Below are 12494 nucleotides of genomic sequence, written 5' to 3'. Positions count from 1 at the left end.
TGTCTCCTTATAGAAAGGAGGGTGACTGGCTGTCTCCTTAGAGAAAGGAGGGTGACTGGCTGTCTCCTCAGAGAAAGGAGGGTGACTGGCTGTCTCCTCATAGAAAGGAGGGTGACTGGCTGTCTCCTCACAGAAAGGAGAGTGACTGGCTGTCTTCTCATAGAAAGGAGAGTGACTGGCTGTCTCCTCATAGAAAGGAGGGTGACTGGCTGTCTTCTCATAGAAAGGAGAGTGACTGGCTGTCTCCTTATAGAAAGGAGGGTGACTGGCTGTCTTCTCACAGAAAGGAGGGTGACTGGCTGTCTTCTCATAGAAAGGAGGGTGACTGGCTGTCTCCTTAGAGAAAGGAGAGTGACTGGCTGTCTTCTCACAGAAAGGAGGGTGACTGGCTGTCTTCTCACAGAAAGGAGGGTCTTCTCGAAGGGTGGCTGTCTTCTCATTTTCTCTTAAGGAGGCTGTCTTTGGAAAGACAGTGCCTGGACTGTCTTCTCATAGGGAGGAGGTGGCCGTCTTTGCACTAGAAGGAGAGTGATTCATGTGCCTTTCCAGGGGGATCTCTAGTCCTGCCCTTCATGAACTTGCATAGAGACATGTGTGGCCATACACATGCATGTCCTTTAATGTGGTTTGTTTGTTTTGTTTGTTTGTTTGTTTGTTTGTTTTCGAGACAGGGCTTCTCTGTGTAGTCCTGGCTATCCTGGAACTCAGTCTGTAGACCAGGCTGGCCTCGAACTCAGAAATCTGCCTGCCTCTGCTTCTCAAGTCTGGAATTAAAGGCGTGCGCCACCACCACCTGGCTTCCTTTAATGTGTTTTAATTTTTACACACATTGTCCTGCTACTTGCCTTCTCCCCCCTAACTTTAGCACATATAAATCTACTTCTTTTTTGTATTTATTTTTAAATTAGATTTGCTTATTTTATTTTGTGCATATGGGTATTTTTGCCTGTGTATATATCTGTACACCTGTGTGTCTGTACACCTCTGGCCACAGAGGCCAGAAGAGAGTATTGGAGCCCCTGGAACTGGAGCTATGAAATTCTGTGAGCTGCCACATGAATTCTGGGAGTTGAGCCTGGATCCTCTGGAAGAGCATCCAGTGTTAAAAGCCACCTCCAGGCCTATGTATTTCATTAATTTTAAAGATTTAATTTTTATTTTATTTATGGGCTAGGGGGTCTGCCATATGTGCAGGTGCTCTCAGAGGCCAGGGAGGACATCAGGTCTCCGGATCTCGGGCTACTGAAGGTTGTGAGCTGCCGGCAAGGGTGCTGGGCACTGAGACTGGGCCTTCTGTAAGAGCAGCAGGCCCTCTTAATAGCCCTAGCCATTTGCCTCATTCATTTGAAGGACTGAATAGTATCCCATCCGGTGTATATTTTATTGCCACATATTTTAACTAACTTGTCAAAATGGCCATACTCTCTAATTATGGAGGACCTAGCTATCTTCTTTCTGTCTCCATGCGCTCTTGGGCAATATTGCCCTACTAAGTGAAAATCACCTAGCAATTACAAAAGGAAAGATTACCTCTCCCTGATCACAGAAAACTGTCTCTTTGTCTCTGGCTGCCTCTGCTGGAGCCCTGAGGCCAGCTGAAGGGCCTGGGCAGCCTCAGCCACCTCTCGATCAGTGTTTCTGTGTTTGGGAAGTCACAAGTCAGCTCTTACCAAGCAGAGCGCTTCCTCCCTACCTTTTCTTTCACAATGGCCCGGGTCTGGCAGGGCTGGCCATCTCCATCTTCAACCCAGTGGTTGGCTACTTGCAAAGCCACACATTATCTCTCCATACACCTCCCACAGGAGCCTCTGGGCAGGGTCATTAACAGCCAGCACTTCCCGGAGAACAGTTTCAATGGTTACTAATAGTGTTCACAGACTGTTGCGTTGGGACACAGCCATATGCCAGGCACACTCTTCATAATCCTTGCCAGGTTTCTCTGAGCAGTCAAGCTATCGCAAGTAGATGTCAAGTAGATTACAACTGAACCTATTCTAGACCTTTGGGTTGAGAGAAATTACTTCAATATGAGGCCATCAGCTCAAACACACCATCTGACTTTAAGACTAGGGCGAGCTTTGAGGGCAATCTCTTTCCACACAGATGTTGCCATTCCATCCTGCTGATAACACTGAGGATGGTCATCTCAGGTCTTGGTGTGACTCCTACTTCTGAATCTACCCAGCTTCCTGAAGTAATAAAAAGAAAATTACCATATGTAAGAGCAAAGGAAAGAAACACATGGGTTCCAGATGCGCACCACGTCAGGAAGGATGCTCGAAGATGAGAGGAAACAGGCACAATGAGAGGAGATTGAGATATGGAAAAGAAGCTAAAATTAGTTTGCATCACTGTAGCCTGCACGGGGGAGTTTTTAAATCAATCATTCTAATTAACAACGATTGTGGAAATTATGTTCTGGACTACTAAGAAATCTAGAACTGAATCGGGACCGGGGCTCTCACACATAAGCTGGACAATAATGCAGGGCAGTAAGAGATTTGGTAAATGTTTAGTATGGACTTGGGTGGAGCCCTCAACAAGACAGCAAATATAGAGCTTCCAAACAGAGCTGGCATCACACGTTGAAGGAGTGCCCTGGCTGTGCCAGCTCACTACAAAAACAAAACCATAAACAATTCTTTTGGGGGCCCAGCCTGGACCCCCTTACCAAGCCTTGGTGTCTCACCCCCTGGGTTTGGAGGGACCTCTCCAAGTGTCTCCCTGTGCCTCTATCATCTTCTGTACCTGAACACAAGTGTGTCTCTCTTCTCCTCTCATCTGTACCCCATCATCCCAGTCTAATTTGAAAAATAATGCTGCAATCAGATAAGAAAGAATCACATCAAAACCTGGTTGTCTCCTATCTAAGGGGACCGTGGGTCCCCTGGGTGATGTAGACTGTATGTGAGTGCTCTAGAAAGTACTGTCTTCCAGAATCTATGAGGAAGCCAGTGTAGCTATGGCCACAGAGGGTCCGGAAGATGGGAATGGTGGAGTCTGAAGTATATGAGCTAAGTTTGTTTGTTCGCTACTGTTTGCATGTGTGGATCAGGATGGCGCTTAGGGCCAGGTTGTGAACACTTCCTAAAGAGCCAGCCTGACTCACGAACAGCACACGCTTCACACCTTGCTCTTTGGACCAGTTCAAGGGCTGGCCTGACAACATAACCTCCGAAGAGGACTGAACATAGAGTTGAAGGTGTTCGGCATCCTAAAGGCTAACATAGACATGTCTACAAACCTCTCACAAATAAGTTGAAAACTTTTAAAATAAGAAAAGTGTTCTGAAGCAGGTTGGGGCCAACCTGTTCAGTGTTACCAAGAAAGCCATGTCCCTACCCTTGCCCTGTAACTAGTGCCTCGGGGCCTTTGGTGGCTGGAAAGCCATGTCCCTACCCCTGCCCTGTAACTAGTGCCTCGGGGCCTTTGGTGGCTGGAAAGCCATGTCCCTACCCCTGCCCCGTAACTAGTGCCCCGGGGCCTTTGGTGGCTGGATGGTGGCTGTTCCAGCAAGCACTTCCCCCGTGTTGCATCCCAAGGCTGTGTGCCTTGGGATTTTGCTACTTGGACTTTTCTCCAGGAAGAGTTTCTTCACAGAATGCAGCAGCTGGCACTGGGAGGTGGGAACTCCAGGTACAATGGCTTCTGTCCCCTCCAAGCCTGTCTGTCAAAGAGAAGCAGATCCGAGTGAGGGCTGCGAGCCCTGCCCTCTGACCTAGAGGCAACTGCTCCTGAGAGGTTTACAGTCTGGTCCATTTCAGTTTCTCATGTATCACCTTTCTAGGGGCTGCATGGCTCAACAACCTGGACAAGAGCCAAGGAGCCAAAGGCTGCTGAAGTCACAGTCTCCATTCCTCTACTGACGCCAGCGACCACCCAGCCCAGCCGAGCCATATGGCCTCCTGCTTGCCTGATGTATGAGGTGGGTAGCAAGCTCTTCGCCCAGAAGAGGACTCCAAGGGATTAATTACTTAAAATCCATAAACATGTATCATTATAATTCTTATTTGAGTTTCTACTCAAAGCTAAAGTGGCCAAAAGGAAAGAAAATGGATCACTGAGCTGCCTCTGCCTCTCTGGTATTTCCAGTCTGGTGGGAGACTGTACCCAGAGCCCTGTGTTTGTTTGACAAAGGGCACATTTGAGGATGAGGAGGCCGAGAGACCAGCTGAACCCTGAACGAAACTGGATTCTAGGTGTTTCCAACTTTTGCCCTAGCAAGCACGGGCATCTCAGTGAGGCCCAGGGGATGTGTTCAGGCAGCAGCGGGTGACACATGTGCTTTGGAGGGGAGACAGGTGGTCTAGGGGACTGGGAAGCTAAGTTAGGGTTCGTAAGGTGTCCCCTCCCCTCCCCCGTGCCCCCCACCACCACTGAGGCTCACTCCAGCATCCTTGTGGTCAGCATGATCCGTATGTCCATCCTTCTCCCAATTATACTCAAAATAGACAAACTTTATAGTACCAAGGTACATTCCATCAGCATGGCTTTTTCTCGGGGGTGGGGGTGGGGGGGACATCCCAAGGTAACTGAGGTCCAGAAGTGCCCAACCTGTGCAGGTGGGAAGTTGTTCCCACCTTAGCAGTAGGAACCCTCTTGCTTAGCCACAGAGAGTCAGGACACAATCAACAAACACAGCAGCTGTGCCTAGGGCCAGGTTGAGGCGGGACACTACGGTGACATTGTTTAAGCCCGTGGTTTTTAAATATTTGTTCAATATTTACTTAGATGAAAGACCAAGTTCTCTAAATAAATAAATGGAGGGCTTAGCAGGAGGAAAGGCCCCAGGGTAGGTAGCTCCGCCCTGCTCCCCTAGTCTCCAGAGAACACTTTCCTGGCAAGAATCTGTACCTCCTCTCAGCCAAACCAAAGCCCCACAACTAATGTCGCCCACCTGCAGACCCACGTCGCCCACCTGCAGACCCTCCTGCAGGCCTGCCCACTCCACGTGCTCTGGAGCGGACCCAGCAAAGGTCTAACCCCTGACTCCGGGTGCTTTCAAACGCCACACTCCTTCCTGGCCCCTCTCCATCCCAAAGAGGTCATGACAGGACTAGACTACCCTGTCTCCTCTTGTGGCTGGTTTAGACCCCTCAGCTGACCCAGTCTGCCTAAAAGATGTGGCTTCTTTTCAAGTACACTGGGGGGCCTGTATACCCGACTGCTCTGTAGTGGCTGCCCTGCTCCTACCAGATCTCTCTGGAGCTCCACGGCACATCTGATGGGACATGACCTAGAAAGTGCGTGAACATTAGGAAGGCTGCTTATTGCTCTTTTGGTCTCAATGGCTCCGTCCTGGCTTCTTCCTGTGCCGCTGCCTTGAATCTTCCCAGTCAGCCCTCCAGCCTTCACAACGCTGCTCTTGATATGAAAACCACTCCTTCCTTTCCCCATAGCTCGCTGGGCTTTGTCTTTGGCTTCTTCCACCATTTCCATGAAGGCAACTTGAGCTGTGTGAACACTGGTTTTTGATGTGTAGTAATATATCCTTCCTTTGGCTCTTCGGGGCAAGAGCGAGCGCTGGACTGCCTTTAGTTCACAGTTGTGGCTCAGAGCTGACCCTGGGAACATGCCACAAAGAAGCAGAAAGAAAGGCTGGAGTGGAGGGAGTACAGAGTGTATTCACAGGAACTCTGGGACTCTTGGAGGCGCCGGGCTAGGAGCTCCAAAGTAGACTGGAAAAACTGCTTCGAGCTCTCCCTGCCTGAGAATGCTTAGTGTGAGGTGTGTGTGTGTATACTTTGTGTATGTGTGTGTCTGTGCCTATGTGTGTGTTTATTCATATGTATGTGTGTAAATTATATATAACTTTTAAGAAAAACATTTCTGAAGCCAATGGCATCATACTGAATCATCACTGTGAAGGACGGAATCCGTTAGGAAGCAGGTACATCCATTTATGGTTAGCAATGCTGTGCTTGCTCACACTCCCTCTCATGAAGCAGGGCCAGGTCAACAATAGGCTTCGTTCCCCCTGCCTTGTTTCTATGATGAAATTAAGCACTTGGGCAGTTGTCCTGGGATTTCTCCCTGGAAGCCTTGGGCCCCTAACACACACCTATTTCCCTAACATTGGAAGGCAGAGACCAATGGATCCGTGAGGCCCACTGACCAGCTAGCCTAGCAGAATAGATAGGCTTCCAGTTCAGTGAGAGACACTGCCTCAAAAACTAAGAAAGATTCCTGACATCGACCTCTGGTGAAGACCAAAGGTCTCCATGTACACACCCATATGAACACACACATATACCAATATCCATATCATATAAACACATCCATACACCAACATCCATATGTACATACCCATATACGCACCACATACACATATCCATATGTACACATTCATATGAACATATCATACACATATACCAACATCCATATGTACACACTCATATATATGCCACGCACACACAAAGAAGGGAAAGATTTTGTTGTAATATTTTTCTTAGTTTGTTTTTTTGCTTTTTGGGTTTTTTTTTGTTTGGTTTGGTTTGGTTTTGCAAGACAGGGTTTCTCTGTGTAGCTCTGGCTATCCTGAAACTCACTCTATAGACCAGGCTGGCCTTGAACTCAGGAATCCACCAGCCTCTGCCTCCCAAGTGCTGGGATTAAAGGCGTGCGCCACCACTGCCAGACTGTGATATTTTTGTCAGTATCACTGATAATAACTTAGCGTGTTGGAAGTTATTTTTCTTTGAAGAGCTGAACAAAATTATGTATTTGTTCTATTATTTAAACAAACAAAAATACACAGAATTATAATTGTTGTTTTATATTGGTGTGTGTGTGTATGTGTATGTGTGTACCCAAGTGTGTTGTGTGCCTCTGTGTGTGAGTGTATATGAATGTGTGTCTGTGTGTGTGAGAGTGTGTTTTGTATGTGTGAGTGTGTGAATGTCTGTGTGAGTATATGTGTGTGAATATGTGTGTGAGTGTATGTGTGTGAATGTGTATGGTATGTGTGAGTGTGTGTGAATATGCATCTGTGTGTGTTTTGTATGTGAGTGTGTTTTGTGTGTGTGAGTATATGTGTGTGAATATGTGTGTGAGTGTATAAGTGTGTGAATGTGTATGATATGTATGAGTATGTATGGTATGTGTGTGTGAGACAGTGTGTGTATGAGTGCGTGCATGTGTAAGTGTGTGTATGCGTTTGTAAGTGTGTGAGTGTGTGTGTGTGAGTCTGTGCATGTGTAAGTGTGTTGCGCATGTGTAAGCGTGTGAGTGTATGTGTGAGTGTTTGCGTGTGTAAGTGTGTGCGAGTGTAAGTGTGTGGGTGTAAGTGTGTGTGAGTGTGTGCGGGTTTAAGTGTGTGTGTGTGTGTGTGTGTGTGTGTGTGTGTCTGTGTCTGTGTCTGTGTCTGTGTCTGTGTCTGTGTCTGTGTCGGGCTTCTCAGAGGACCTGTACCTCCTAGTCCCCGATTTCTTCTTGTTAGATTTAACTTTGCTCATTTGCTATGGATGTTTTACGTGCTCCCTCTCAATGCCTGCCCCAGCCCCGTGGCACCAACTAGAGCTGAGTTGTGTGTGACTCTAAGCATATCTCTGGAAGCTCCCAGGTTTTATTTTGCCCTAAAGCCTACATCGTTCAGCCAAGGGGGCTCTGTATACCTGATAGGAGAAAGCTAGGTTTTGAGTCCCGAGAGGTCCAATGCTCAGAGTTAACATTGGGCTGCGGTTTAAATTCAACTTACCGGGGGCTGGAGAGATGGCTCAGAGGTTAAGAGCACTGACTGTTTTTTCCAGAGATCCTGAGTTCAGTTCCCAGCAACCACATGGTGGTTCACAACCATCTGTAATGGGATCCAATGCCCTCTTCTGAAGATAGCTACAGTGTATTCATGCACATAAAATAAATAAATAAATCTTAAATTCAACTTACCAGGTCCCCCTTCCCCTTAGCTTGCCCGTAAGTCTGCGCAGGGTAGGCAGAATGGGCCAGAAGACACCACATTTCCCTTTAATATTACTTTCTGTTTCGTTCAAATCAAGAATCAGCCTTCTCTGGTCAGTGGTCCAGATCCCTCTGCATAGCCATCTCGGTCATTCTGTGAACTACAACTGCTATGTCCACTCGGGAGTGCAGATAAAAGGAAGCGGGTGTTCTCTATCAACCTTTGGATTCACCTCCTAAATAAGCTCATGCCTGGCGAAATACTTCAGATAGCCCATAACGCCACGGCACCTCAAATCATGAAGCGTTAGAGTCTTTTGTCTTTAAATGCGGTGGTAGCGCTCTTTCCAGAACTCGGCCTTCAGAATTCCTTTTGGATCCAGAAAGAGCGGATCACAGCGCCACCCAGTGGACATCAGTGGTTTACCTTTGGAGACAAGGAGGCAGGAAAAGCCGGGTTTAAATGCTGTAAAATCACCTTCCTTTCATTAATTTTTCCCTGTTGTTATTGGGTTTTGTTATTGTGTCATATCCATCACAGATGGCATGTCACAGTTTAAATTATTTCCCTTATTGTCGACCCTTCATCCAACTGATGCCTCAGTTTCCCCAAGTACAAGTTTACTGTACTATATGGGTAAACACCCATTCCGTCATTTTTCAGGGACAGTTACTGAATATCCACCTGGTGTCCAGAGCTTATTGATGGATTGTGTGTTATTCATTGCATATGTCTTTGTTCAATCACATTCAAGCTCTTGATTGTGGTGTACAACACAGCCTTTTGTTTATGACCCACTGGCATTTGTGCATTTATAGAGTCATCCCTTTGGCCCTAAAGCCCCTATCTTCCGGCTGGGGGAGTGTTACTCAGCTGACAAGGAAACCCTAACTGCATCTGAAGGTCACCCATAGGTTTCCCAAATGATCATTCCCAGAACACACTTTCCAGAGATCTGACATCCAGTCTAGGAGTGAGGCCCACGCATTTCAAGGAACCTACCGTGTGCTGGCCTGACCTTTGTCCTTCCTTATGTGTATAGATGGCAGTCGAGTTTCGTGGTGCACATGTATAAACTCAGCACTTGAAGGTGGGGGCAGGAGGGTTAGGAATAAACTGCCTCCTAAGTGCATAGTGAGCTTGAAGCCAGCCTGGACTGTTGGAATCCCTGTCCCAAAACATGAAAAAGTTGACAACTTTCATCTCTCATGAATAAAATATTTATGGACATAATACCTACTGTGCGTGTGTGTGTGGATGTATGCATGTATGTATGTGAGTTTGTGTCTGCATGTGTGTGCATGGGAGTGTGCATGTGAGTTTATGTCTGTGTGTGTGTGTGTGTGTGTGTGTGTGTGTGTGTGTGTGTGTACTTGACAGTGGGAGCCAGAGGACCATCTCGGGTGTCATTCCTCAGGGGCCATCAACCTTTTTTGAAAATGTTTTTATTAATTCTCTGGTAACTGCATACAAAACATTTTGTCCATGCTTCCCTTCCTCCCCTTTCCTCCCCTCCTCTTCCTTTCCTTTCTGGCCTGGCATGCTGCTAGTCTGCAGTGGGCTACAAGCACACAGCACCGCACTTGACTTTCTATACAGTCCTAGCGATCTAACTCAGGGCCCATGTGCTCTCAAGGAACTGCGTCCTAAAGCAGCAAGAGACAAGCTGAGGTCATGGTCATTGGGGAGTCAGCCCCTACCTGCACAGTCAAATGGTGCAGCTGCTTCTAGAAATCCCAGCCACACAGCATCACTGGAAATGGACACAGTACAGTCTCAAGAGCTGTAGGATTCACAAGGTGCCCCAGCAGTATAGCTTAACGTGCTCAACTCTATAAACCAGGAGACCTAGGATAGCATCTATCCCCTTGGAATCCTCTTCTTGGCTGACTGAACTCTGCCAGCTCCAGGACTGAGCCCAGCACTGTAGAGTTGCCCTGGTTGTCCCTGCCTTCAGGTAGGGACATCATGTGATGGGGTTCAGCATCAGACCACTGCAGGCAGAGAACAGGGTTTCGCTAGTGCCAGCATGAGAAGGAAGGACCCCATTCACTTCAGGGCTTCGACTTCTTGCTAACTTTGCCATCTTAGGCAAGATTCTTGTTGCTCAAATTCCTATATGAAGCTGGGACAGAAACAGCAAGGGTAACACAGAACACACAACCAATATGTAGAAATTACCACTACTCACGCCGAGTTCTTCAGACTGCCTTTACTATATTGTGGTGTTTTGTAGAACATTCAAAGCAGAAAGGCTTTGATGCAGCTAACTCCTTCCAGTCAATGCCATGTGGTCTTTACAAACTTGAGTGCAGGGCACGGGCTTGAGGACCAAGTTCCCACAATAGCAGCTGGCCATGTTGGGTTCTTTGAATCAGATAAGCAAATGGACTTTAATGGGGATCGAACCCAGGGCTTTGCACATGCAAGGCAACCGTTGTGCTGCTGAGCTGAAGCCGCAGCCCTAGACTCACAGCATCTTGCTGCCCTCTTACAGAGATATTCCAGGGAATAGACATTATGGGATTTGGCAATGTACTATGGGAGGCTAGTTGCTTTAGAAGGAAAGGAAAGAAAAAAGTAGGAAAGAGAATAAAGGTGAAAGTGAGGAAGAAGGGAAAGAGGGAAGGCCAGCGTAAAGCAGAGAGCACAGCCCAGGGGTAGAGTGTTTGCCTCGCATGCATAAAGCCCAATCTAGTTCCCAGCTCCATTAACAAACAAACAAATACATACTGCTGAGCTGTGTGCAGTCCACACAAGCCCTCACGTCCCATAAACAAACAAATACATACTGCTGAGCTGTGTGCAGTCCGCACACACCCTCACGTCTGATTCATAACCCAGACTCGATGGCACATGCCTGTAATCCCAGGAGGCAGAGGCAGGAGGGCCAGAAGTTCAAGGTCATCTTCAGCTATATAATGAATTTGAGGTTCTCGTGAGCTACATGAGGGCATGTCACAGTGAATGGTTGAATGGATGGATGAATATCACATAGGGGAAGGTATAGCTGTCAATTTGGACCTGAGAGAATAGAATGTTGGGATGCATCAGTTCTGGGATGCCTGAGGCTGCACAAGTGGCCTGTGACTGACTGGCAGGGTAGCTGCCGGCTGAGGGTCATATGTGGAAGACTGATTTCTCATTCACTTACCCAGCCCAGGGTTTAGACCTGCTGTAAGGCTCCTGCAAGTGGGGCTGTGTACGAACTCTCAATAAACAGACTTCAAAGGGGGGAGTCTGCGGCCAAGCCAAAGCAAATACAACTATGAAAAACTACCCTGGCTTGCCCCAAGGCAGCTCCAAAAGGGAAATAAACACTGAATGAACAGCTAGCTCTGATTCTCAGCCTCAGAGCAACGGGGAAGGCAGCTCTGTTTGCTGCTGGGGCAGGCTCTGGGCTCGGCTCTGCCTCCTGGTGAGCCTGGTGACCCTCAGGTTCTGCCACCAGCCTCTGGTTCAGCGAGAACACCCTTCTACATGGGGCAGCAGGCCTAACCACTGAGCTTCTGGGATGCAGGAAGTCGCTGGTGGCTGCCAGTGGGGCTCTGTGTCCTGACCACAGCTGGGATGACACTGATTGTGTCTAGGTGGCTGCCAGTGGGGCTCTGTGTCCTGACCACAGCTGGGATGACACTGATTGTGTCTAGGTAGCTGCTTTTACTTCACCATGTGTGAGAATCACTACAGTAGCCAATGTGGAGGTGGATCCCCAGCTCCACATACTGAAATCCTGACTCAGAAAGAGGGGTTGAGGCCCCAGATGTTCATGTCGTGGGCTCAGACACGCAAGCCTTGGGCACATCTGCAATCTGAACTCGGGTACTAGCACTGTCTTCCAGTCCCGTTTGTTTCTGGTGTTGTACCCCGTCTCCCTCTTGGGTAACCCTCTCAGGAACCCATCCCATAATGTTGAAGGGCTGTTCTGTACAGATGCTACATGAAAAATGTTCTCAGTATCTGGACTGTGCTTGGCGGCAGAAGCATGGTAATGCCATGGCATCTGCCTTCAAAAGCCCTAGCAGAGTAAGGAAGCAGAGCCGGCGTGGGCACGGCCCTGGTGAGCGAGGAGCAGGCCAGTCGGGGAGGGAGGCTCTGCTATGGCGTCTGCCTTCAAAAGCTCTAGCAGAGTAAGGAAGCAGAGCCGGCGTGGGCTCGGCCCTGGTGAGCGAGGAGCAGGCCAGTCAGGGAGGGAGGCTCTGCCATGGCGTCTGCCTTCAAAAGCCCTAACGCAGAGTAAGGAAGCAGAGCCGGCGTGGGCACGGCCCTGGTGAGCGAGGAGCAGGCCAGTCGGGGAGGGAGGCTATGTCAGTGTCTCCTCTCAGGCCCCCCAGTCTCCCTCACAGCCCCGCCACTTGGGAACAAGCTTGAGGAACCCTCTTCAGTTCAATGACACTAGGGGAAACCTCCTGGGTCACCTGGAAGAGGAGAGAAGGCCCCTTAGATGTCAAAGAAAGAGCAACTGCCAAAGAGAAGATGGTGGATGAAAGAAATTCCAGAGGCTGCAGGTAGCTGTACTTTAGGTACTGTAGTCTAGACCTGATTTAAAAAGAGACTGGGTTAATGGATTTTCTTTTTTTTTTTTTTTTTTTTTTTT

The 12494-nt window shown here is 48.3% G+C and overlaps 1 protein-coding gene across 4 annotated transcripts in view; it reads left to right on the top strand.

Annotated features, from left to right (window-relative positions):
* Positions 1 to 12494, top strand: part of Cldn14 (claudin 14) — a 90536-nt gene that overhangs the window by 62248 nt on the left and 15794 nt on the right. For all 4 annotated transcript variants that reach the window (XM_031364817.1, XM_031364815.1, XM_031364816.1 and 1 more), the window contains one exon: positions 3788 to 3925. The gene's annotated coding sequence lies outside the window, so the exon portion shown is untranslated. The remainder of the gene's footprint in view (positions 1 to 3787; positions 3926 to 12494) is intronic.

The sequence above is a fragment of the Mastomys coucha genome, unplaced genomic scaffold, assembly GCF_008632895.1.
Source record: "Mastomys coucha isolate ucsf_1 unplaced genomic scaffold, UCSF_Mcou_1 pScaffold12, whole genome shotgun sequence".
Classification (NCBI taxonomy): domain Eukaryota; kingdom Metazoa; phylum Chordata; class Mammalia; order Rodentia; family Muridae; genus Mastomys; species Mastomys coucha.
This window is presented reverse-complemented; position numbering and strand designations above follow the sequence as displayed.